The sequence below is a fragment of the Paramormyrops kingsleyae genome, chromosome 9 (genome assembly GCF_048594095.1).
Source record: "Paramormyrops kingsleyae isolate MSU_618 chromosome 9, PKINGS_0.4, whole genome shotgun sequence".
Taxonomy (NCBI): domain Eukaryota; kingdom Metazoa; phylum Chordata; class Actinopteri; order Osteoglossiformes; family Mormyridae; genus Paramormyrops; species Paramormyrops kingsleyae.
Window position 1 is genome coordinate 14,015,766 of NC_132805.1, and position 26,468 is coordinate 14,042,233.

The 26,468-nt window shown below is 41.3% G+C and overlaps 2 long non-coding RNA genes across 9 annotated transcripts; both read left to right on the forward strand.

The window, feature by feature from the left end:
- Positions 1 to 198: 198 nt before the first annotated feature.
- LOC111842947 (uncharacterized) lies at positions 199 to 7,883 on the forward strand. Its single transcript, XR_002838029.2, has 3 exons — positions 199 to 333; positions 1,867 to 1,982; positions 7,625 to 7,883. It is a non-coding gene; the product is annotated as an uncharacterized lncRNA (long non-coding RNA).
- Positions 7,884 to 9,640: 1,757 nt separating this feature from the next.
- On the forward strand, positions 9,641 to 24,863 carry LOC140592613 (uncharacterized). Of its 8 annotated transcripts, none has more exons than XR_011992972.1 (4): positions 9,641 to 9,822; positions 11,294 to 15,142; positions 17,860 to 17,994; positions 24,229 to 24,863. It is a non-coding gene; the product is annotated as an uncharacterized lncRNA (long non-coding RNA). The 8 variants fall into 8 exon arrangements; XR_011992977.1 differs by lacking the exons at positions 17,860 to 17,994; positions 24,229 to 24,863 and having other exon boundaries at positions 11,294 to 11,712; positions 11,812 to 11,888; positions 11,972 to 16,012; XR_011992971.1 differs by lacking the exon at positions 24,229 to 24,863 and having other exon boundaries at positions 17,860 to 18,433.
- The last annotated feature ends 1,605 nt before the right edge of the window (positions 24,864 to 26,468 follow it).

Genomic DNA, 26,468 nt, shown 5'->3' on the forward strand with positions numbered 1-26,468 from the left:
TACTGATAGACTTAGGCATCCCTTGTTGTTATTATCACAAAATAATTAATAATTGTAATTTCTAAATGATAATTTATGTAGTTCTGTTTTGAGCTGTGTATGAAATGCTGTTTTAAAATAAAGTATCCATTAGATTTAATTAAAGATGTGTTGTATATGTTGACTATGAGAATATGCTGTCAATAAAGTTTTTTGCCTCTGAACAAAATGGCTGACATTACTCGGTATCCTTCTTTAACCTCTGCCATCCCTTCCTGGTGTTGTGTCCTGCAGTACAGAGAGGAGAGGGGAAAAAAAATCCCAATTCCTGGTCTCTATGGAAACAGCAGTCAGGTGACCTTGCCTTCAAATTATCCTGCTGACTCTGTGAAACGTGGGGAATGATTAGAGAGAAGTACCGATAGCGGATGGAAGTGGAAAAGTGGGATGCATGTGGGAGAATAGGTGGAGGGGGAGAGAGCATGGCATTTGAACTTAGCAAGATTTTAAGCTACTGCTCTAAGTGGAGATATTTAAGTATTCTGTGTCATTCTCTGGCAGCACAAATGTTCCCTCATTTCAGTTCTTTGTAAGAAAAGTCAAATTATAACTTGGATCTAAATATATATATTTATGTTTGTGTGTTAAACTGATGCATCATGTCAATATTTTGTCAATATTTGTGTAAAGACCCCCTGACGGAGTATAATTTGCATAAACATCATAGTTTATAGACGACAAGCTAGAAAAATACAGTGAAAGTGACCCTTTTCGTATGTGTTATGTGTACTATGAATTGTACCAGAAATGTGGAAAATGTTTTGCATTAGAAACTCTGCACCTGCTATCGTGTGAAGGTGATCCTCTGTAATCTGGTATGACATAATCTCTGTAGGACTCATGGAGGAGGTGGGGGGGGGGGCAAGGGGAATCATGAAAACAACAGGTGAGGTTGAAACAGCGGGGGGGGGGGGGGGGGGCATATCCAATACCTGGATAGGAAAGGTGGGGAGATGAGTGGGGGAGGTGGTAAACAGTGGACTGGGAGGAAGAGGAGTGGTGAGAGGGGAGAAAGCAGAAATATATGTGGGGCAGACAATGGGAGCAGGGAGCCCACAGTGGAGGTATAGAGGAAGGATAGGGAAGAGAAGGACAGATCCCTGTAAGGAGGAGTCAAGGATGTGTATTTAGAGAACAGATCTGATTTAAAAGTTATATGTGAAACACTGCAGTAGCATTGCCCAGCTTTGCTAGTTTTTTGGACTCCTTATGCCTATTACCAGCAAAAAATTAACACAGGGTAAGTTTCTTTTGGCCAGTGTGAGCTATCAGCAATTACGAGATGAAAAATGTTCAGGAAAATGATAAAAGTGCTTGAACGATGAGTGGACATTAATCTGTTGGGTTCAGTGTCTTTTTCAGCCCAGAATCATTAATATTACTGTGTATTTACGTCAATACAATAAACGTAAACAGGCTGGCACCTGCGATACTCTGAAGACACTTAAGAGCTGCAGGCTTTGTACCGCAATAATTTACCTTTTAAAATCTTTCAGTGTCTCAACATCATTCACCTCTTCTCCTTGTGCTCGTCTGCATCCTCCTGACAGCATGACCTAGCAATCTGCTTCATTTTTACAATCAAAAGAGAGAGGAAACTTCAGTGAGCCATAGGCAGAGTATGGCCTGCCGAGCAGATTTGTTTAGCTAATTTCCAGCTGTCAGAGGGTCGCCACGAAAGTGGCGATATCTCTTTGTCAGCGAGTGTGTGTATCCAAATGTTTCCTGGCATCCCTTTCCCGATGCCAGCATAGTGAGCTGGGGTTACGTACAGTAAGCCCCAATAGTATATTCAGGGGGACTAATCCTCATCTCATTTTCATTAAGTGGGGGCAGTTTCATCTGAAGGTGAAACCGACTGACTCTAGAAGAAGCGGCCTCCTGCAATTGGCTGTTTGTGGACTCGACGTCGCTACCTTTCACAACTGATATTCAGTCTCCCAGTATGTAATAATATTTACATAATACTTCAATTATTTCAGTTATATCAGTTTCATAATAATTCATTTTCTCTCCTCTTCTTAACTCACCACCCTCCTCCCTGACCATGTGGCTTTGTGTCCTCTGCTCGCTGCTAGCCACAAGCCCCTCCCCCTGCCCATTGTATGTACAGCTTATACATACACGCGACAAGCGAGACAAAACAGACTTTTCTCCTGCAGCAACTCCAGTAAGCGATGGGTGAACATACGGGTATCCCTGCTAATGCTAATAGCCGTTAGCTGCTCGCTGCCCCCTGCTGATATTCATGTGCATGCGGGACTGTAGTGAAACACTGGCTGTTAGCCTTTTGTTACATAAATAAATGTAACCTGATATACGACTGACATTGCAAAAGTCGGGGGAGGCTTTCAATTTGTCTCACTGCAAGTCGGCTTGTCTCTCTTCCCACCTTACTCCCCCCCCCCCTTCCTGGAGCTGTCCTTTCAGCACCACTGCACCAACAGAACCCCCCCCCCCCATCCTCCACACACGGCACTCCTCTACGCTGCAGTTTGTTTAGGAAGGGGCACAAGTTCACTCCGGCTGTTTCCACATGCACCCTGGGCTACACCCTGCTGGGGGGGTCGTTCATGTTTAAAATAGCTCCTGTGACCCCCTTGCTTGTCTGTCCTTACTCTGTTACCTCTGTTTTATGTCCCTCCATTAAGTAACATTTTTCAGGAACCATGATTTTCACATTTCAGCAAAATGCTCCATAATTATTTAAGCGTGTAAATGCTTTTAGAGCGCCGCCATTTCCGGGTCATATTTAGATTGATATCCATAATCACACTTATTGAATCCCACAGTACAATTTACTAAAATCAAGTGTATTTGTAAGAGGAACTAATAACAAAATTAAGAAATGAGCGCAGTCCCAGTATATGTAACAGAAACATCCATTAGATAGGAGAAACAATAAGAAATAAGATTAAAATCCACAAATATAATCAGGAAAATGGAGCTGGAAACCGAGAGGGGAGTTCCTGTTACTCTCTTGTTTATTTAATGAATTCTGTAAATGCTTTCGTACACATCTGGTTTTGTCATATATTCATGTTTTCTCGGCAAGAAAAGCGTGTTGACATAATGATTATGGAGTCTCAGGTGGGGGACTTATGTTATACCTTTGAATATTTTGCTTAACCCATCTGGCTTCAGCTGTATCATTGGTAAAACAGGATTTATTTTGAAAGAGGCACACAGTAACCTCAGATGTCAAAGGGTCATCTTGACTGTGTTCCTGGTTCGAGGTCACCTTGCTTGCCACCCCCCACCCCCATCCCCACAAATAATCAAAAGCTGCAGCCTGGCATTCAAGCTTACCCCCGATCCCTCTTCCGGCTTTCACCGTCCCCTCCCTGTCTCCTCAGCCCAGCCAATAACTTCGCTCTTAGAGCTGGACTGAGGCTGGAGGGGGCACTATGTGTCAGGGGGCCCTGCTTTTCTCACGGCTGGCCGAGACAGCCTATTTTCCTCCCCCCTCGCGTGTTCCCAGCTCTGTTGTTCCGTTGGGGTGGACAGCTTGATAATTCACTGTGTGTATTTGTGTGTGTTTGGATTATGTTTAAATTACATTGTGTGGACCAAATGACCCCACAATATGATAAAAAATCTGTTATTTTGATGTTGCGGGGGGCATTTTTTTGGTCCTCACAGGGGGGAACTCAGCTTTATAAAAATCTATGACTGCAATCAAATAACTAAGAATGTGTTAAAAGCCTGTAACTTTTTACCTTGTGGGGACATTTTTTTGGTCCACATAAGGTTAATCTAAATTTCATGAAAAAACTGCAGCAATTGAAAAATTTAAATAGCCAAAAGACTGGTATTTTGTTTGATTACTCATGGTAAACGTTAGGGCTGGGTACAGTGTTAATTTTGTCGATAAAAACGCAGATGAAACATACTCGCCAACAACATTGGAATAGAAACTAAATAAAAAAAGTGCCTTTCAAGACAAAAACTAAAACAAATGCTTTAAAAAGTATTGGTGACAAAACATATGCAAAATGAAAATGTTACAAACAGACAACTGGAAAATGAGCAATGAGAAGCTCTTTGCAGATCTTTATTACACATGATACGGTCTGCCAACAAATAAAGAGTATGAATATAGTGGTACAGTTTTAAAAACTTGTATGCACGCTTGTAATTGGATAACTATGGAGTCATAGAAGTGCAATAAAAAAGAATAAATCTGTAAAAGAATAAGAAAATAAACACTGAATAAGAATGCAAAATAAATACAAATAAAAATAAAAGAATAACAAAATTAATGCTTTTCTTTATTACTTTTGCTTTTTCCCTATTGATTTTACTTTTAGCATATTGCTTTGAATTTTGATGTATTGCTTTGAATTTTACCTTATTGCTTTTACTTTTACTATATTGCTTTTAGCTTCACCATTTTGTTTTTAATTTTACCCAGAGGGACAAGCTATCAATCAACTGGCTTTGGGTTGGCCTTCCTGCACAGGCTGATTAGTCAACGGGGTATATGCTCGTGATGTCACAGTAGGCGGAATATACTCTGTTTACATCTACCGAGTGGCAAAAATACTGTGGCAGCATTAATGTTCAGCTTGAAAGCTGCGAAAACACATCTAAAATAGGAAAGAGCTGTTATGCGATTGATTGAACAGAATGATTTAACAAGAAATTGGAGCTATCTTTTTACAGACTGCTGAAAGCTAAAGAAAAGAGACAAATTGATTGCTGCAATCCACAGCAACAACATGAATCCAAGCTCCGAAAAGTGGATTTGCGATTGTCATTTTGTATTATTTAAGTTGTGTTTTTGGGTAACACAAGGCTCATCATCTTGGATGCTTGTTTTTCAAATGCTGACAAATATGAGTAGTCAATACATTATATATATGAGTAGTCAATGCATTATATGAGTAGTCAATACAATATATAACTTGAGGTATGATTTTACCTAAAAATCCAACATAATTCACACAAAATGACAATGAGGTAGACTAATCTGTGTTACTGCATGTGTACATACATATGTAGACTACGATTAAACATGTTAGTTTCGTTTGACTGCATGTGCTGTAGATTTAGTCGACTAAATATCCTGTCATTTTTGTTGACTAAAACTAGACTAAAACAAAACAAAAATGAGATGACAAAAATATGACTAAAACTAAGTTTCGTCAAAGGACTAAGACTAAAACAAAATCAGAATATGCTGTCAAAATGAATACTGATTGGGTAGGGCTTAAGGTTGTCTTTGTTTGGATTAGGGTTTATCCCCATAAAAATGAGGAAAATGCCCACCACAATGTCAATAAAACTTGATTTATTGACATTGTGGGGACCATTTTCAGGTCCCCACAAAGACCTGTGAATGATTCAAGGATTTGTCAATGAATCAAGAATTTTTAGATTACAAATCTAAAAATGTCTAGTATTTTGTTTGGTTACTTATGGTCAAGGTTAGGGCTGGGTAGGGATTAAGGTTGTCATGTTGGGATTAGAGTTTTCCCCATAGAAATGAATGGAGAGTCCTCACAAAGATATAATTACAAACCTGTGTGTGTGTGTGTGTGTGTGTGCATACATTTCTGTGCCCTCCCACCCCTGATTTACTGAGTAAAAGTTGACACATTGTCATAAAACTAATTATCATGAAATCAGTTTGCCACATGATCCAGAAGATGCAGTGTTAACTTATAGCTCAAGCCTAATGACATCGTCGTTCTGGACAAAGACCGTAGGGGTTATGCAGACAGGCACTGAAATGTTTGACAGTGTTGTCTGTATTGTCCTCGCATTTGGGTTGCGGCACATACTAAGATGCAGGAACATTTTGTCTCATCAAGGTCTCTCTCTCTCTCTCTCTCTCTCTCTCTCTCTCCTTTCCACTTGGTTCCTTTTCACCCTGCCTGTCCCTGGCCTTTCCATTTTTACAGGGTATATTTTGATTTACAATCCAGGTATGGCATGTAAGTTACCAGACCATCCATTGACTCCAAGTTTCTCTGTCAGTTTATTCAAAGAATATTTGTCCTCACTTAATCTGGCTCCCCGGTGCTGCAGCAGTGGAGCCTGCTGTGTTCCACGTGACGTCCAGTGCTGTGCAACTCAGATGTGTCTGCCCTCTTTAAAAAAAGAAAAACCACCCTGTGTCTTTAAGACTCAGGGACCAATGGGAGAAGAGATGCTTGGAGGCTGTCCTTGGAGCGACCTTGTGGGGTACTGGCAGCCCAGGGGTGGGAGCCGGACAGGCCCAGATGCAGGGAATAAGGCCAAGATGATTCTACACCATTTTACATGCAGTAATATGTACATAAAAGTGCTGACAGGGAAGCCCTCTTTTAATTAGCATGTGTGCCGTGTACAGAAATGCAAAGGGCTACAGTGAGAAGAAATTCAGCCAGGCTAGTAAGAGGATGAGAGGTCAGCGTGCTCTTTCTTGACAGATCCCAACTCCATCAATGCCGATTTCATTGATGATCTTCCGCTTGCTCACATTGCATGAGAAATTGAGAAAGAAACTCTGAGGCAGAAGCAGAGAGAGACGGAACTTGAAAATGTGAGGATTCAAGGAAGGAGACATATTATGACATACTACTCCCATAGTGTCTTCTTTACTGTGAATGGATTGTACCTCTCCTTTGTGATTTGACTGTACCTCTCCTCTATGGTTTGACTGTACCTCTCCTTTGTGATTTGACTGTACCTCTCCTCTGTGGTTTGACTGTACCTCTCCTCTGTGATTTGACTGTACCTCTCCTCTGTGGTTTGACTGTACCTCTGCTTTGTGATTTGACTGTACCTCTCCTCTATGGTTTGACTGTACCTCTCCTTTGTGATTTGACTGTACCTCTCCTCTGTGGTTTGACTGTACCTCTCCACTGTGGATGGACTGTGCCTCTCCTCTGTGATTTGACAGTCTGACATACAGGAGCCTCCCACACCCTCCCCACTGACATGGCCAGCCCACTCAGCCCAGCCAGGAATAGCACGGGTGCTGATCACTGCACGGCACATGTGGCTACAGTGCTTTTGTTAAGGGGAGGCCTTCCTTTGTGTCCCCACAATGTGATGAGTACCCATTTTTTTCCCTTTTAATAAAAATCTGTGACTGCAATGAAAAAACTAAAAATGCAAAAACTCCTATATTTTGCTTGATTACTTATGGTTATGGTTAGGGCTGGGTAGAGGTTAAGGCTGTCATAGTTATCGTTAGCATTTTTTCCATAGAAATGAATGAGCAGTCCCCATAAAGATATGTTTACCCGACATGTGTGTGTGTGTGTGTGTGTGTGTGGAATATGTTTATATTACATTGTGGGGACCATTTTAATGGAGACCATTTTTCTTTCATGGTTAGGGCAGGATAGGGGTTAAGGTCGTCATGTTGGGATTAGTGTTTTCCCCATAGAGATGAATGGAGAGTCCCCACAAAGATATAATTACAAACCTGTGTGTGTATGTGTGTGTGTGGGGAGCAGGTCTCTCACCCTCTCATCTTCCATGTTCGGTAATTTAAGACCCTTCTTGTTGGCTTAATGGAAGATTGGGACGTGGGCGGGGCACTTACTTATACTCTGAAAATTAACACCCTGATTTTTTTTTCTTGCGTCAGAGTAACCGGAACATCGACATACCGGGCTGAAAGACCGAAGAATCGGCCAGCCAGTTTGATCAGCATGTGTGAAACTGCACTGAGCATCAGCTCGGAAGGTTCTGAGATGAACTGCAACACAAAATATAGAAAAAGTGGAGGGGAAGGGTATATGACGACATGGCAGCATTTATCCTCCTCTGCCCCCCCCCTCCCCCCCGTCCACACACCCCCAGTCTTCTGATTCTTTCGTCACACACATGAATGAACTTATGGTAACCAGGAGAGTTTAATTTTAGCATCACCACGTCATGGCTCTGTAATCAGTCCTGCTATTTGTGTCTCACACTCCCACTCTCTTCCTCTCTCTCCCTTTCCAAGCTGTGTGAATAAGGCTAAGGGGGAGGGGATTTGTTGCTAGGTGACCTCACCCTGCCTATCATGTCATGTGATTGGAGGTGACCCTGACAGCTTCCTGGCTGATGCCCCCAAATCCCGCCCCCCCGACACGTATGACAGCGAATGGCAGCACTCCTGCGAGAAGCCCATTGTGACACCTCCCCCCCCCCCCACCATAAACCCAAGCCAGTTTTAATTGCCTCATCGTGTCACACAGATTATCACTCTGAGGGGTGGATGAGCACGTGGACGAGAAAAGCCACAGTTACTCTGATGGAAGTGATTCGGCTCTGGTGCGGCCCCCTGACGTGCGGCATAGCATGTCGGAAAATGTGCTGATGCAGGTGGTTGACGTAGACGCAGCAGGCAGCGTGCCCGAGAACCCGAGCGTGATGCAAAAGCCTCTGAGATTTCCGAAGCACTCTGCGATCCCGGGACAGGAATCGACACATGCTCTAGGGGAAAACAGGCTCAGGGTTTAGCCTGATTTTGATCCGCTGTTGTCTGTGCATCCTCCCGCCGACACCCGGAAGCCTCGGTGCGGCTCGGCCGCGGTGAAACGGTGATACCTTCCTGTTCCTCAGAGGCTGCACTGCTGCGTTCTCGGCGCAGTGAAAAGCTGACTGGGGAGGATAGAAGCCCATCCCCGTGCTGCTGGCCGTTCGGCCCCCGCTCATTTATCTAGTCAGCTTTATGCTGAGTTTCTTCTGCAAGGTCGTGCAGCAGCTTACATTGAAGGGAAAAAATACCATTATTTACTATTTAGAGAAATATGCTGTGGATTTATGCATTCATTCAATTATATGCTTCATTACTGTTATATATAAATATATTGGCAATGTAGTTATAATTCGGGTTGTGAATGAGTTTAGATACAGCTCTGGAATTCCCATAAACTTTATTTGGGAGTATTTCATTATTTCTAGCGTTATTTTTTTTTGCTATTGCACATGTAATATAAGATTGAGCAAATTGCTGAAATTTTCCCTTTAGCATTCAATTTTTGTGTCTGCAGTGAAGGGGCAAGGGGTCATGTGATGTGATTGGAGGTACCAGCCGGACAGACCATGTTACCATGGCGATTGTCATCACAGCTCTTAGGGGAAACAACAACATAGACGGTTGTGGTGGAAAGTTTAGGAGGAAACGAAAAAGAAGAACTTTAAAAATTAGGAAACTTTTTCTCAGTGGCTTTGGTACATTTCTCAGATGAAATTTTCCTAACTACTTGTACAACCTCCACATCATCGAGTCACTTGTGCGCATCATAAATGCAAAGTCTCATTATTTTGGTCAAATTGCAAATGCTATGTCACAGTCATGCAAATGATTATGTACGATCGTCTGCCGATTCCTACGTTTTTAATTGTTTATAACATGTTAGTCAAAATGTATTATACTGGTACTCTGTTGACTAGTCTTACCCCCTAAAACATCTAGGCATTAGTTCATTGTATAAGTCATCATGCAAAATGGTTGAACTAGTCATAAGTTGGCAAAAATATTATGTATACATCTGTATTATTGTTTTTTATAAATGTGTCCTGAATTGATCAATTGCTCTCTGTTGAATCTTGATTTTCACCAATAGAGGGGGATGTTTAAAGCATTAGATCAACCAGTGATCAACCAGTTCTCTAAAATAGCTCAGAGGTGCATCTTCATGCATCATCATGAATCTTCAGTTGGCAAGCACGTAGTGACAGAGCACAACACAGTATTACAATCTGGCAATGAAAGAACAACAAGGAAATAAACAGAGTCAACAGCTGATAAGAAGAGGAGTGAGAGGTGCAAGGGGAGGAAAAACAAAGAAAGAGGTAAAAGAGGCTGATGAAATAAGGGCCACAATTAATAAGTTTGTACTGTTGAAATTGATATATGCCATGCAAAACAAGTGCATCCTTGTGCATTTCCAATCATTGTCATCAAAACCTTAGCCGTAGTTTACATCAGAAAATACGTACTGGGTGCTCTGTTCTATTGACAACATGGCTCAGCATTTTGACCATCTTGTTCATGAACAATTACACAAGGACTAGTCATTCTGGTGACTCTGACAAGATCATTGACATAAATATTTACTTTTGAGGGATAGACTAAGTTACAGGCTTTTGCAGGTGATCCATTTGTGTGGTGTTGTTTGTACAAATTGTTTCGAGAAATGCACTTACTGTTTTGCAAATGTTAAGGATGAGAAATGTACAAAAGCAACTGAAAAAAACTGTAAGAAGAAGGGGAAGATGTGGCTTTTCCGTGGGTTGCACTGTGACCTCACACCTCCAGGACTGTGTGCTTGGTACCTGCCTACCAGCTGTGTAGATTTTCTCCAGTCCAGAGACATGCAGTTGAGTGAACTGGTGCCTGTAAATTGCCTATAGAGTGTGTGCATGTGCGTTTGTATGTGTGTATGTCTGTGTGTGTATGTCTGTGTGTGTGTGTCTGTGTGTGTGTGTGTGTGTCTGTGTGTGTGTGTCTGTGTGTGTGTGTCTGTGTGTGTGTCTGTGTGTGTGTGTCTGTGTGTGTGTCTGTGTGTGTGTGTCTGTGTGTGTGTGTGTGTGTGTGTCTGTGCATGTGCGTTTGTATGTGTGTATGTCTGTGTGTGTGTGTCTGTGTGTGTGTGTGTGTGTCTGTGTGTGTGTGTCTGTGTGTGTGTCTGTGTGTGTGTGTGTGTGTGTCTGTGTGTGTGTGTGTGTCTGTGTGTCTGTGTGTGTGTGTGTGTGTGTGTGTCTGTGCATGTGCGTTTGTATGTGTGTATGTCTGTGTGTGTGTGTCTGTGTGTGTGTGTGTGTCTGTGTGTGTATGTCTGTGTGTGTGTGTCTGTGTGTGTGTGTCTGTGTGTGTGATGTATATTTTACCAAATGTACCCAGAATGTGATAAAAAGAAAAAACTGGTTTTTGGAGGTATTTTCCGGGTCCTCACAAGGGAAAACTCAATTTTATAAAAATCTGTGAATGCAATCAAAAAACTAGAAATAGCAAAAGTCTTGTATTTTGTTTGTTTGGTTACTTATGGTTAAGGTTAGGGCTGGTTAGGGGTTAAGGGATTAGGGAGTCCCCACAAAGATATAGACACCTAAACTGCATGCATGTGTGTGTGTGTGTGTGTGTGTGTATGTGTGTGTGTGTGTGTGTGTGAGTGACTAGTGGCACAGACAGGAGCCTCTATCTTGGCGTTTATAACCTTTGGACAAACAGACCGAGAGGCTGCGGGGGGGTCAGGTTTTGACATTAGCCAAACCGCTTAATGAGATTAATGAGATTAAAGCCTGGGGGCCACTGTCTCCCCAGGGCCCAGCACAGGCATGGCTCTCGTCCCCCCCTCCCCCAACTGCCTAAATACAAAGACGACCTGCTTCGAAAGAGGAAGATGAAAGGAGAAGAACAGAGAAGACTGCAAGGGAAAGGGGGGGGGGGGGTGTCAAGTACACAGAGATGGTTTAGGGCTGGTGCTGAAGTGACCTCCCTTCCTTTCTGGGAAAACCCCAAACTGCTCAGCACTCATGCTCGGGTCGCATCCCAGGCAGCATCTGTACACAGTCTCTGTGGGAAAGTGGCTCGCTTCGTTTAATAAACAGCTAAGCGAGAATGTGACCAGTACGGGTCAACCCCTGCCCGAATTTTTAGGGACAGTGGGGCCTGTCACCGCCTGGCCCTGAGGTCGCGACCTTTACATTGGGCCCCATCTGGCTCTCATCAGTCACGCCCTAGTAAGGATGAGTCCATTCACTTCTGGATCAGGCTGATCTCACTGCACCTTCGTTGGCATGTACAGAGAAGCGTTAACTGGTTTCTGTGTGTCACTCCAGGGCTGCAGTGACATCACGTCATTTCCCCATATTTAATGACTGATCACACAATGGACCAACCCAGCAAACACACTCAGGTGATCGGCTCTACCCTCACTGAGTAATAAATAGAAAATTTGTAGAGATTAATAAAGCTATGGTGTGTTGGCTCTTTTGGCAGAAACATTTGCATCCGGCAAGCGCTCACTGGCCATGTGCTGAGCATGGAGAAGCACGTCAGGTCAGCAGGCTATTGAATCAGTCTGTCAAGATGGAAACATCCATAAGAGCCATTCAAACGGAAGGAAGGTTGTTACTGTTGCTGTTATTGTCTCATTTCCTCAGAAGGTAGCACACTTTCCATCCTAACTGCCTCTTTCTTCAGCAAAGCCTTCCTTCAATGACCCTAACCCTGCTTAGTTCCTCCCTTCAAACTCATTTCCTATCAGGTGATTGTGGGGCGGGTGGAAAATGGCCACCTGTCATCTCTGCCTTTAGGGGGCAGTAAAACACTCCCACTCAGCAGATCTGTACATACATGTATGTGAGTAGAGCAAGCATGCTCCATAGCTAACACATTTACATTCATTTGGCAGGTGCTTTTGTCCAAAGCAACCAACTAGCGCCACAGTATGTTATATTCATATAGCTTTTTCAGGCAAAAGTGCAGACAAGGGCAAAGCAGCATCGGAGCAAGAGCTACACAATACAAGACACTGTAAGAACCCATGAAAAGAGCTGTTCAGATCAGGATACCAAGAGGACTAGGTTCCTACTAAACAAGCATAAATGGCAATATTCCCCAGGAACGCTACAAGAGCACTCAGACTACAAGCAAGGAGGCAGAGAACGACGGGGCAGCTCCATGGTAAGATGAGTTAGTTGAGGAGGTCTTGGAAAAGATGGAACTTGAGACATTTCCTGAAGGGTGAAAGTAATTCTGCTAACCAGATTGGGATGTTGTAACTTGTTCCATGGAGGAAACAGATATGAGAAATGTCTGCAGTTAGGGCTGTTTTCACATGGCAAGGGGCTCCGCAGCTGGGGCCCGCTTCCTGCAAGCAAGGCACTCCACTGACAGAGCAAAACAACATGGCTAATTGCATAAATAAAGTCATTAGCAGCTTGCTTAGTAACAAATATATTGACCAATATCCCATCCTCAGTCCTTCAAAGCAAGTCCTCATTGTCTTTGGGCGGTGAGTAAGAAGGGGTAAAAAAGAGCAGCATTTTGGGGTAAATTGTTGGGGGGGGGGCTGTAAAACATACCTTAAGAGAATTAAAAATAGAATACACAGGGATCATCTGATAATACATCAAAAACATATCAAAGTAAGTAAGTAAGTGACAGATGATGGACGTAAAAGTTAAAAAGAAGATAGATAGATAGATAGATAGATAGATAGATAGATAGATAGATAGATAGATAGATAGATAGATAGATAGATAGATAGATAAGCAGTGGCTTGGAACATTTTATGTGATTTCAAATCCTTCAAAAAAAAGAGCATCCAGTTGCTTAGGGCCCTGAGCTGTCAGCCACAGTCCTCCCTGGCCTCTCTGCACACCTGAGGCCTTCTGGTCACAGACTATGTGTCCCCACACTGATGTATATGTCATCGCCGTCCCAGACAGCAAACAAGTTTCGATCAGGTTCAGGCTGCATACGGTGGCTGACGACCCCTGAGGAGATGTGTCCGTTTCAGAAAGTGCTCTGGTTCTTGAAGGATAGTTGTCATTACCGGGGTGACAATAGATTGGAGATGTAATTGCTGGTGTGGCGCGTGTGTCTGATGCGGACTGTCATCACCTTGATGTCATGTTGTTATCGCTTTGTCATTGCAGTTGGATTGAGGACGAGTAATATAGCTAGAACACTGACGCTGAGGCGGTAGGATTTCCGGAGGACGTCAGATAATCCTGAATTTGGAAGCAGATGTTTGTCCGGGGTTGAAGACCCGCTCCCCGTCCCCATTGTCACTGGGAAGACACTGTGGTAGTGATGTTGTTAGTCTCTGAGCAACCATAGAACTTGGGTGGGGGGGTCAGCTGGAATTATTCTAGCATTAATAGGAATGCACTGATAAACTATCACAAAAAATTACCACAAATAATTCAATGCACACCAAAAAACTTTATTGATAAAAGCCTGATTTTTATGTGCTTTTTAAAGTAAAAGAAAGCAGATAAGTGGACATGACTTTACACCCCCCTTCGTAACACCCCCACAATCCATGCAATCAACAATCACCCCCTATAACGTATGACTAACTTGCTTAAGGCATGTTAGTCACTGTGTGTGCGTGACTGTGGCTGTTTCCCTGTTTCTCATCATCTGCCCTTTGTGCAGATGTGTGGAGATTTGTGACATGTCAAAATTGACAGCTACGCATTGTGCTCCCGTCCCATCACTAAAGATAACGATCCAAACCCACTCCCAGATCCCGAAGCCCGGCTCGACTCCCTGGAGTCTCTCTTTGTGACGTTCTGACTCAAAAACATGTGCAGATTTCCAGAACGCTGCTAATCAAAGTATGCAACCAGCTCACTGTCCTCCTTTGATGTTCCCAGAGCGCCGTCGAAGCCTGTTTTTACTCAACGCTTTGGTGAGCTCTGGGCTCCTCTGCTGTCACTCATCCATCCATCATCCATCCATCCAGTTTGGGGATGCTGGGAAGCTTGGAGCCTAAGCCAAGGGGCACAGGACGCAAGCCAGGGGACGTCCCAGATGCAATGGGCAGTGTCAGGACTGCAGGAGGAAATCACTGTACTCAGAAGAAACTACAAAATGGGGAGGACAGAGGTGGGACTCAAACCCTGCCTAAACTGGCAAGTATGCTACCCACTGCACCAGTACAAAATAAAATGTGATTAAATCGCATATGTATGATCATACTGCAATACTACAACACATTCAGTACCCCCCACTGGAAGATGCCACAGCTCACAGAGATAAGACTCTTTGTGTGCATGACTGTGCCTTGCATGTCTGTGTATGCATGTGAGAAGGTGAAGGAGGGATGCAGGATGAGTTTAATGGTGTCTTGTTTGCTCATTCATTTTTTATGTATTATCCCAGTCCTACAAGTGGCAGGATGACCAGCTGGTAGCCCCATGTCACTCACTTCCGGTGCTGTGGGTTTGAACCTCACCCCTACTGTTCTCCCTGTGTCGCATGGGTTCACTGTCAGTGCTCTGTTCTCTGCCCACAGTCCAAAGATGATCAGTCAGCCTAACTGGCATCTCTGAGTTTATGTGCCTTCTGAACTGGCACCCTGTGCCGGACATATCCCAGCCTTGTGCCCAGAGCTGCCAAGCATAGGCTCTCAACCCCCCTATGATCCTGACCTGGGTAAGCGGGTAGAAGATGGATATGTTATCTTTTTCCTTAGCCAACACTCATAGCGCATTTCTGCCCAATTATACAACCAAATTTTTTTGTGGAACAATCAGGGTTAAATGCCTTGTCCAATCACAGTATTGTGTCCTCTCTTGGGGCAGCTGTCCTTGGCTTCTTATATGTCCAGTCCTGAACCAAGAAAAGAGGGGGTTTTAATGGCTGAATATATGGGCGCTTTTCCACTGCACCAGGTACCGTACTTTCGGTACTTCAACAATGTACCAAGAGTACCACACTTCAAAGTGTCAGTTTTGTACTGCCATAAAGACTAGCATGGCGCTGAATAACATCACAAGGCAGGGCGGGGTATTTTGTACTGAATTCTAAAAAAGGCTGTAGTATATTATAGGGCTGGACGATATGTGATATTAATAATAACATTGCATGTTATGCACATGGAATTCTCAAACCGCTAGTCAAATTAAGGCTTATAATTAACTTCAATTCTGTATGGACCTTATAGGGCAGGGAGTTTAAGTTTTGCTAAAACTTACCAGGTTTTGCATTTTTAATGATTATTTGTTCTTCTATAGATTATGTTAGTATATGTTAAAAAAATCTGTTTAAAGTTTTGGCCTACTGCTTTTGCAGAAGCACTGCATGCATTCTACGTCATAATCATTTTCGTCCTTGCTGTGTACTTAAATTACTCCTAGACGGGTTTGTGAGAAACTTTTTTGTTTTATAAATACTTTAGTATTTATTAAAATAAAATCACATTGTGATATTTGAAAAAAAAATCTAATACCATACTGCCCTACCATATAATACAAAATACTTTATTTCCTGTCATGCCATCCTGATCGCGCTATATCTAGTCTTCCAACCTGGGGGGTATTCCAGAAAGCAGGTTATGTGACATACCCGGGTAAGTTTAAGGGTAAGTTAGTGGATAACCTCAACTTTCGGTTCCAAAAACGGAGGTTAACTTTCTGGGTATGTACGTAACCATAGCAGCTTACTCTCTGAAGATAACCTGCTACTGAGCAGGTTATGTTCCAGGGTAAGTTTGTTGCAGAAGGTTACTGAGCATGGCGTGCCCTTTTGATGACGATCCTGTGAACGTGGAGGCATAAATTATACAAGGTTTTTTTCGCCGGGAGAGCGTTATAAGACCGCGTATTGATGTCTTGTCATTTCCTAATGATTATTTGAAAAAGCGTTATCAGTTTTCAAAAGAATCGTTCATTTACTTAACATCTCTTGAAACCGCATATTGCAAATGTCACAAACCCAAACCGCGGGTCTGCGCTTAGCACAGAAAACATTCTGGTCATAGCACTTCGGTTTTTTGCGTCAGGGCATTTTTTGTACAATATGGGCGACGCAGAGCATATAGGAAAGGCAACTGTATGTAGAGCCGTTCGCACAGTATGTCTGGTACTTAACGCTTCTTACACACGTTTATACAGTTCCCTGTCCATAAAGCTCTGCGTGTTATTAAAGAGGAATTCCACAGAGTGGTAGGTTTGTCCTTTGTAGTAAAATCTATGATGCATATTTAATATATAGTCATACTATTTATATCTATAGCCTACATGTATTCATCCTGCACACACACACACACTTGATACTTCCCTATATGACTTTCTATTTCAGGGTTTCCAAATGTAATTTGGAATACATGTAATACATGTATAGTGACAATAAAAGGCATTCATTCATTCATTCATTCATTCATTCATTCATAATTGGGTGCATTGATGGCACCTACATTCCTATTAAAGCTCCTTCAATAAATGAGGGAGACTATGTTAATAGATAGATAGATAGATAGATAGATAGATGTCTTTATTGTCACTATACAAGTACAGCGAGATAGCGGAGGAAATCTATTCATAGTATCAATGTGCAGGTAACTTGATTTTGTATCCTTAATTTTTTGCCTTGTTAAAATCATCAAACTCGATCATTTTGATTACACCTTATTAAATAAGAAACCATATATTCCTAGTCGATACACATTGTTATTTTAACCTAAAGAAATGAATGGCAGGAAAAGTAAATGCTTTCATAGTGATTTAACAGTAAAAAGGATGCGGAAGGGTTATGTGTTTAATTATTTTGCATTATAATAAAAGGGGAGGCGATGTCAAATTTGCAATTTAATACACACGCATTTACTCTGTCCGTTATTTTTTGCCAAGCCAACTCTTTCTTTAGCCGATGCAGCCGTATTGCTTTTTTTCATTATTATTGGCTTGAATTCCTCATATGCGTGCATTAAAACTTCCAACTCCGCCTCTGTGAAGTATGCCGCTCTCTTTTTTTCACTTTGATTTTCCATTCTGACTCGTGAAATCGGCGATCTATTGAAAACGTCTTTATGTATGCACGGTGCACGCGCATTAACTCTGGGTAAGCAATAGGAGGTTGATTGAACTTACTCTTCTCAGGTGTTTTGGAACCGACATACTCATGGTATGCGGGTTTGGGGTATATCAACCCAGAGGTTAAGATTTACCAAATGGTAAGTTAACCAAGCTTTCTGGAATACCCCCCAGATCTCTTCATTTGTCCAGGCATCCATTATTATTATTATTATTATTATTATTATTATTATTATTATTATTGTTGTTGTTGTTGTTGTTGTTGTTGTTTTTACTTCGTTTATCATTGTTTTCTGAGTATGCAACTTTTTTCAAGTCAGCATTTATATTGTGTTTCAGAGGCGGGCTATTTGCATAACCAATTGGCAGAGAAAGCACTTCAAGTCCAACCCCAAAGTACTGAAGTACCAAAATTAGTATCTGGTCGGTTTGGCACTTTTGGTTCTGGTACTCATCTGGAAGTCAAAGGAAAAGGTAAAGTACTGAAATGACTGCACCAAAAGTACAGTACCTGGGGCGCTTCAAAAGCGCCCTATAAGTACCAGACATGTGAACATCCCTGCATTTCGGAGGTTGCCCTGTTCATAGTCAAAAAGATGGAGGTATATAGAACATGGTGTGAGTACGCTTTTTGCACGACTGCTATGTACCATGCCTGCCCTCTGCTGGACTCTGCCGTTACTGCCTTCTCCTGTAGCATTCCCGAATGGTTTCACTTGAAATTCACCATTCAAAGCAAAACGTTTTATATTTTAAACTTGGACGCCCCCTTGAGGCTGAGTCTTAGAATTACATTCTTTGGGTTATTGCATTATTGGCAGACTATCTGCAAACCATGTTATCCTTATTAATTTAATTTAACTTAATTTATGCTTCATTGCCAATAAATGAGAATATTATTAAGATACTCAATGTCAAAAATAATTACATTATGGAAGCCCGTTTTGAAACGTCTAAAATAATAATCAAACACTCAACATCATGATTTCCCCAGTGTCGTGTCTTTTAAAGGTCACGATTTTGTATCAGATTCCCTACTCCATGACATTCCCCCGCCATCAGCACCATTGCTCGTTTGGGGAGTGACAATCCGTCTGAATGCTCTAGCTGAACAACAACCCCGTCGCAGCGCTGAAAATGAAAAGCCAGCCCTGCACACAGCTTACCAGTTCTCTTTTGATTTCAACAAGGTTTCAGTTAAGTGCCATTAAAAGGCTGGAAAACATAGGCAGCTTTCGAGGACGCAGCTTATTAGAGAAGGCGAGCGGTTCCTGCTTTCTTTGATGTCCACGGCTAGAGCCCCTTCAAAGCCTGTCTCAGCTCACCGATGCCCCTATGATGATTTTAGGCTGTCAATCAAGAAAAAAAAATGCAATTTAATCGTTTGTGTATGACACGTAGCAACACTGCAGTGAAACGTAAGACCTCCAATGGTCCAGTATCCAGCTTTCGATTATTAATCCCTCTGAGAATGTTTTTATGTGCAATTATGTCGCCAATAAAATAGGTCAGGGAATTAGTCTAAGCAGATCAAATCATTTATGTTACCTGTAACATTGGTAGGTCAAGAATAAATTAGCACCCCTTTGCTTGCTGATTACAGGAATACACAGTTCATTTTAATATTAAGGAGGCCAAAATCAATTTAGAGTTTGATCCTGATTAACATTCATACGTGCAATCAAGCAGAAATTTATTATTAGCCAATTTAATATTTACTGGGAGCCACAGACAACTAAACCCGCACCAAGAATGACCGAAAAACAGATGCATATTAGTACCCATCTGGTCAGAGGGTAGCAACCTTCAAATCGTTTTCGATTTGACTTGCTGTAAAGGACAGCCGATTCTGGTGTTCTCTTTTGAGATCAAAACGTCCCCGTTCTGAATTATTTGCAGCTGAAAAGAATGTTTAGCTATACGCGAGAATCAGTATTGCCTATCGCTTGACCATAATGCATCACCCTACTTCATTTGAAACTTTTGAACACATGACGTTGAAGGTGTTCTTTTGTTTACATCACGCTAGGGGCGCCATTTTCCAGTTTCCATGTTACACACCCAAAGAGCAAAACACCTTACCTATCCTGCAAAATGAAACTGCATATACTTAAAATCAAACTTTTGCCCCAAATGCTAAACACTTCATTCACATCCCGAAAGTTTGATCTAACCAACTACACTACACACTGCCATGTTTAATCTAAAACACGTTTGCCTTTTGGGGGATTCCAGTAATTATGTACACTGAAAAGGCCACAAAGAGAAATTATTGCAGACAAATTCACAGATACATGAGCAGAAACAAATGTGACTGAAACTTACTTCATTCTTCAACAAGAAACTAAAAAGGCAAAGCACATTCAATGCAAATCAAAACTTTAGAGAGAAAAAAACGAGGGAAAAAAACCTGTAAATACAGTTTTTCTGAATTGCTAAAACGCATTTCCTAAAATCTCCTTTTCTCAAAACACTAAGCACAAACCCTAAAATTCAAGCTACACTGACAAAACCTTTGACTTGTCTTGTAAAACCAAACAGTTTTACCAAAACGATTTTAATCAAGCACAACTGTCAGAAAACACACAAAACCAGCCAATGTAAAAACACTACTCAGCAACTGTGACACACTACATAAACAAATGCAAAACACTCTGAGATAAAAGGAAAATAATCTTTAGGATATTTGAACATTCTTGTACTTATGAAAACTTATTTACATCCAAACAAAGAAACCTGCAGCTAAACAAAATGCACTATGTGCTTTTACATATTTTTACATCAAAATAAATCAGTCATTAAGAACATAAGAACATAAGAACTATACAAACGAGAGGAGGCCATTCGGCCCATCGAGCTCGCTTGGGGAGAACTTAACTAATAGCTCAGAGTTGTTAAAATCTTATCTAGCTCTGATTTAAAGGAACCCAAGGATTCAGCTTGCACTATGTTATCAGGAAGACTATTCCATACTCTGACTACACACTGTGTAAAGAAGTGCTTCCTTAAATCCAGTTTGAAATGTTCTCCCGCTAATTTCCACCTATGGCCACGAGTTCTTGTATTTGAACTAATGCTGAAGTAACTATTCGGTTGAACAGCATCCAAACCTGTTAGAATCTTATAGACCTGGATCATGTCCCTCCTCAGTCTCCTTTGCTTGAGGCTGAACAGATTTAGCTCAAATAACCTTTCCTCATATGACATTCCTCTAAGACCAGGAATCATTCTTGTGGCCCTACGCTGCACCTTTTCTAAGGCCGCTATGTCCTTTTTAAGATATGGTGACCAAACCTGTACACAATATTCTAGGTCTCACCAAGGAATTGTATAATCTTAGCATTACCTCCCTTGACTTAAACTCCACACACCTGGAGATATACCCCAACATTGGCCTTTTTTATTGCTTCCCCGCACTGGCGAGAATGAGACATGGAAGCATCAACATACACACCAAGGTCTTTCTCATAATCAGCTACCTTTATTTCAGTAGGTCCCATAAAATACCTGTACTTTATATTTCTGCTCCCTACATGGAGTACCTTACATTTGTCTATGTTAAATTTCATCTGCCAGGTGTTAGCCCAGTCACTAATTAAATTAAGATCCCGCTGTAGCGGCTGAGCCGCTAGTTCAGTATCTGCTACACCACCCACCTTGGTGTCATCTGCAAATTTCACCAGTTTACTGTATATATTGGTGTCTATATCATTTATGTAAATTAGGAACAAAAGTGGTCCTAAAATTTAACCCTGCGGTACCCCACTATGAACGTAGGCCCACTGTGACATTGAGCCTCTTATAACTACTCGCTGCTTCCTATCCGTTAACCAGTTATCAATCCAGGTCGCTACAGTTCCTAAAATACCTGTCGCTTTGAGTTTAAGTGAGAGCCTCTTGTGGGGAACAACATCAAAAGCCTTTTGGAAATCTAAGTAGATGACATCATAGGCCTTCTTATCATCAACTTCCTGAGTAGCTTCCTCAAAAAACTCCAACAGATTTGTTAAACAGGATCTACCTCTCCTAAATCCATGCTGGCTATCCCTCAAATGTTATTTGAGTCCAGGTAATCTACCATTTTCTCTTTGATTATAGCCTCCATAACTTTACCAGTTATACAAGTTAGACTGATTGGCCTATAGTTTGACAAATTACTTCTATCCCCTTTTTTGAAAATGGGCGTTATGTTGGCATGCTTCCATGCGACGATGTTGGATTAGTAATAAGAACTGGTAAGTTACTAGTGTCCTCAACAGTGAATACCCGTGCAAAACTATCATTGAACTCATTTACTATGTCAATGTCGTTTTCAATTATAAGACCCTTACTATCCTGCAGATTAGTAATTTCAGCTTTTAGAGCTCTTTTAGAGTTAAAATACTGGAAGAAACTTTTAACGTCATCCTTAGCTTCCAATGCGATCTTCCTTTCGACATTCCTTTTAGCTTGTCTAATGTCATTTTTTAATTCAGCCTGTAGATTTAGATACTCTTGCTTTATTATGTCATCATCAGTTATTTTCCATCTCTGGAACAAAGCCCTTTTCCTCCTTACTTTATACTTAATTTCCCTATTAAACCACCTAGGTTGCAATTTCCTAGATTTATTCTTGCTGGAAACAGATATGAAGTCCTCTTGCACTTGCAATAATGTGCTTTTAAAAAATTCCCATGCCTCTTCAACAGTTTTGTTATTTAACTCCATCCAGTTCACAGTTTCTAGTTTTAATCTCATACAATTGAAGTTAGCCTTCCTAACATTATATATTTTTGATTTGGACTTTGCTCTTCGGGCACTAAACTTAACCTCAAATTTAACCATGTTATGATCGCTACTGTCAAGTGGTTCTAAAACGTCTAATTTACCAATCCTGTCCTGGTTATTAGACAAATCAAGATCAAGAATGGCATCTCCCCTGGTAGGGGTGTTAACAAACTGAGTAAAAAAACAATCCTGTACTAATTCCACCATCTCAAGTTCATTTTCAGAAGAGCCAGCAACAATGTCCCACTGCATCCCCGGTAGATTAAAATCACCCATAACTACCACATCATTTTTATTGCTCATAATCCTAATATCACTGTATAACAATCTGCTTTCCTCAGCAGCTACATTGGGTGCTCTGTAACAAACACCGACAATTAGGCTATTTGAGTTTGTAGCATCTAATTTTACCCATATAGCTTCCGTACTTTTACTTATATCAGTAAGCTCCCTTGCCTGCAAGTTTTCCTTTACATATACTGCAACACCACCTCCCTTCTTACCTATACGGTCTTTACGGAACAATGTGTAACCATCCATATTATATTCTTGTCCATCCTTATCACTCAACCACGTTTCAGTTATTGCTATAATATCATAAGAGTCCGATGAGATAAGAGCCTCTAAATCATGAATTTTATTCCTAATACTCCTGGCGTTTAAATACAGACAACAAAGGGTAGGACTACTCATTCTGCCACATCATCATGCCTCTGCATGGGGTCAGGCCACAGGACTTCATCTACATCACATGCAATGTTCTCCCTTGCAAGACAACGTGGAAAGAATCTTTTGATGTGCCGAATCCAGCCTTGGCAAGATTCCAATCTTACATCATCACACGTTGCATCCATTGCTTGGATTAGATTTTCCTGTATGTAGGGATTTCGGTCATATACTTTCCACCTCCATGCTGAGAAAAATTCCTCGGTAGGGTTTAAAAAGGGAGAGTATGGTGGAAGGCAAACATTCATGAAATGCTGGTTATTGTTAAACCAATCACGTATTCTTGGACCATGATGAAAGCTCACATTGTCCCAAATGATAACATAAATGGGATGCTCTGCCTGCTCGTGACCTCTCTGCTCATGTCCGAGCAAAGCATCTCGTAAACCATCCAGGAATGGTAGAAGAAGGTCAGTGTTGTATGGCTCAACAGTAACATGGTGGTGGACAACCCCATTGCTGCTGATGGCAGTGCATATGGTCACATTTCCACCACGCTGGCCAGGCACTTCTATAATGGCACGTTGACCAATTATGCTGCGACCTCTCCTTCTCGTTTTTGCCAGATTGAATCCAGCTTCATGCATGAAGATGTATTCATGAGGCCTTTCCATTGAGTCAAGTTCAAAAAGTCTCTATACACATAATAGAGTACACTTCGTTCTGTGAATGACATATATAGTACAGTATACTGTACACGCTAGTGCTGAGTTTACTGTAACAGTTTACTTACTTGCACATATTGATATCGTTGCTCTTTCATTATTTCAGAGTTTCGCTCAAATGGTACCCTATAGGCTTGTTTCATCCTTAACTGGTTGCGTTGCAGGACACGGTTAATTGTTGAATGACTCACATGGTTTATTCCATCAAAATACACATTGTCTTCAATAATCCGCTGTTGTATTTCATGCAGTCATATTGCATTGTTTTGACGGACCATCTCAACAATTACGGTCTCTTATTGTTCTGAGAACATATGTGTTCTTCCACCCCTATATGGCCGTCTTTCAATTCTGCAAAAAGATAATATTGTTAGAAGTATACATGCTGTTTTGTAAATGTTCTCTACTGTACAAAAACAGATATAGTGCCGTAAGGAAATTATTTTTCCCTGTCCCCTTTCTAGAGATTGGTGGAGTCATTTACTGATACTGAATTCATGCAGTAACTTTCCGAGACAAAAATACATTTTACCGGTTTTCTTCTCTGAAGGTTACTGCCATTGGATATCAGGATGAAGTCCTCGGATCCATTGTCAGATCCTACACTAATGCAGTGGGTCCTGGGGTGCAACAATACCCAGCCTCATGTGGCGAGAGTATGCCAGCAGTTCCTGGAGGATGAAGGAATTGATACCATTGACTGGCCCCCATGTTCGCCTGACCTAAATCCAATAGAACACCTCTGGGACATTATGTTTCGGTCCATCCGACGCTGTCATGTTGCACCTCAGACTGTCCAGGAGCTCAGTGATGCCCTCGTCTAGATCTGGGAGGAGATGCCATAGGACACCATCCGTTGTCTCATTAGGAACATGCCCAGACGTTGTCAGGCACGCATACAAGCACGTAGGGGCCATACGAACTACAGAGTACAATTTTGAATTGCTGCAATTAAATTCTTAGAGGGAAATAGTTTTATTTGTTTTATATGTAAACGTTTACAACCCAAAATAAAATACAGTTTTTTACAATCACTTTTGCACTAATAACAGAACCTTCATGTCATTTTTCAAAACTTTAGTCACATAAATCACAACCAATGATCAAAATGCACATTTTTCAAAACACTTTCAAAATGCAAATTACACATCATATCTGAGTTTGGTGTGTATTAATTTCATTATAAAGATCAAACTATCAATTGATACAACTGCTTAAAATGATAAGTAACTGTTTACTCTTGAAGCATAGCTTTTATGAAAATTTTGTAATAATAGTCTATGTTTAGATTATGACTGTTTCAGGAAGGATCATTTGATACCAATTAGCACAGAATATTACCCCAGGTGGACTACATTATCTATGAATGTCATATTTCATTCTTTACCAGATAAAGTGTCTATGGTCCCATGTACCACTTTTACAGAACACATTTTCATATTCAACATTACTGTATGCAAGATGTTACTTTTTTACATAATTGCTTTTGTGGTTTTAATGAGTTAATGGCCACTCATTACTGCTGATTGATTTCACATATTTGTATGTATATATAAGCAAGATGAGTGGTATCCCACTGTAGTAGCCTACTCAACATAGTGAGGACATGGAGCCAGAAGTGGAAGGTGAAAGGCTAGGAATACACAGTGGTCAAAGGAATAGAAGGGGACAAGCACCCCTTTTGAGAGGTGGCCGTGGACCTCGTCAGAGAGGTGGGCTTACGCCTCACCAGAGAGTTGGCCGTGGGCCTCGTTTGAGAGGTGTGGGTGAACATGGTAGAGGACAAGAGCTAAATCAGGTCTGTAGAGCTGATGGTGTGACCTACGTAATAGTTTTGGATAATGTTCAGTTTCATCGTTCTCGAATGGTCCAAGCATGGTTTCAGGCCCATCCACAGTTTCTCGCCCTGCATTTACCTCCATACTCCCCTTTCCTTAACCCAATTGAGGAGTTTTTCTCCACATGGAGGTGGAAGGTCTATGATAGGCACCCTCACGAACAAGTCACTCTTCTCCAGGCCATGGATGATGCATGCAATGACATCACAGCAGATCAGTGTCAGGCCTGGATTCGCCATGCCAGAAGATTCTTTCCCAGATGTTTGGCGAATAAAAACATCCATTGTGATGTAGATGAGAACCTGTGGCCAAATCCACAAGACCGGGTTGATGGAAACATAGATCCATAGTGCAGTGAAGAACACTTCCGTTTACAGTATACTGTATTGTTTTTTGTTGTTTTTGGTTTTTTAAGTAATCTACAAATCTTATGTTGTGATTTGATTTGATCAGTAAATTCCACATTACAGGATTTCAATGATGCCACTGTGTCTGTACTATTCCCTCTAGTCTCCAATAAAATAATGAAACCTGAATCACATATTTTGTACACCTATATTTAATGATTGTACTAACAAATACACAATGAAGCTATGGGTATCTTGTGTAAGGGTGATCTAAAGTAATGTTCCTGTGATATTTCATAATAAATTTGATTTTTAATAACAATGCTTCTGCAAAAGCAAGGCTTCTCTAAAGATATGAATGCAATATGCCAAGTTTTGAACACTGGACAGCCTGTGTTAAAAATAATAACTGTTTTGAGTTTTGTGTCTAGAATTTTGAAAAATGACATGAAGGTTCTGTTATTAGTGCAAAAGTGATTGTAAAAAACTATAAATAAATAATCTTAGTGTGGTTTTGTTTTACTTACTATCCTCCTTCCAGAGTTTAGAAAGAAAGGTTACAAATGCATTTTTGTGCTTTTTTTTATTTTTGGAAAATTACTGAT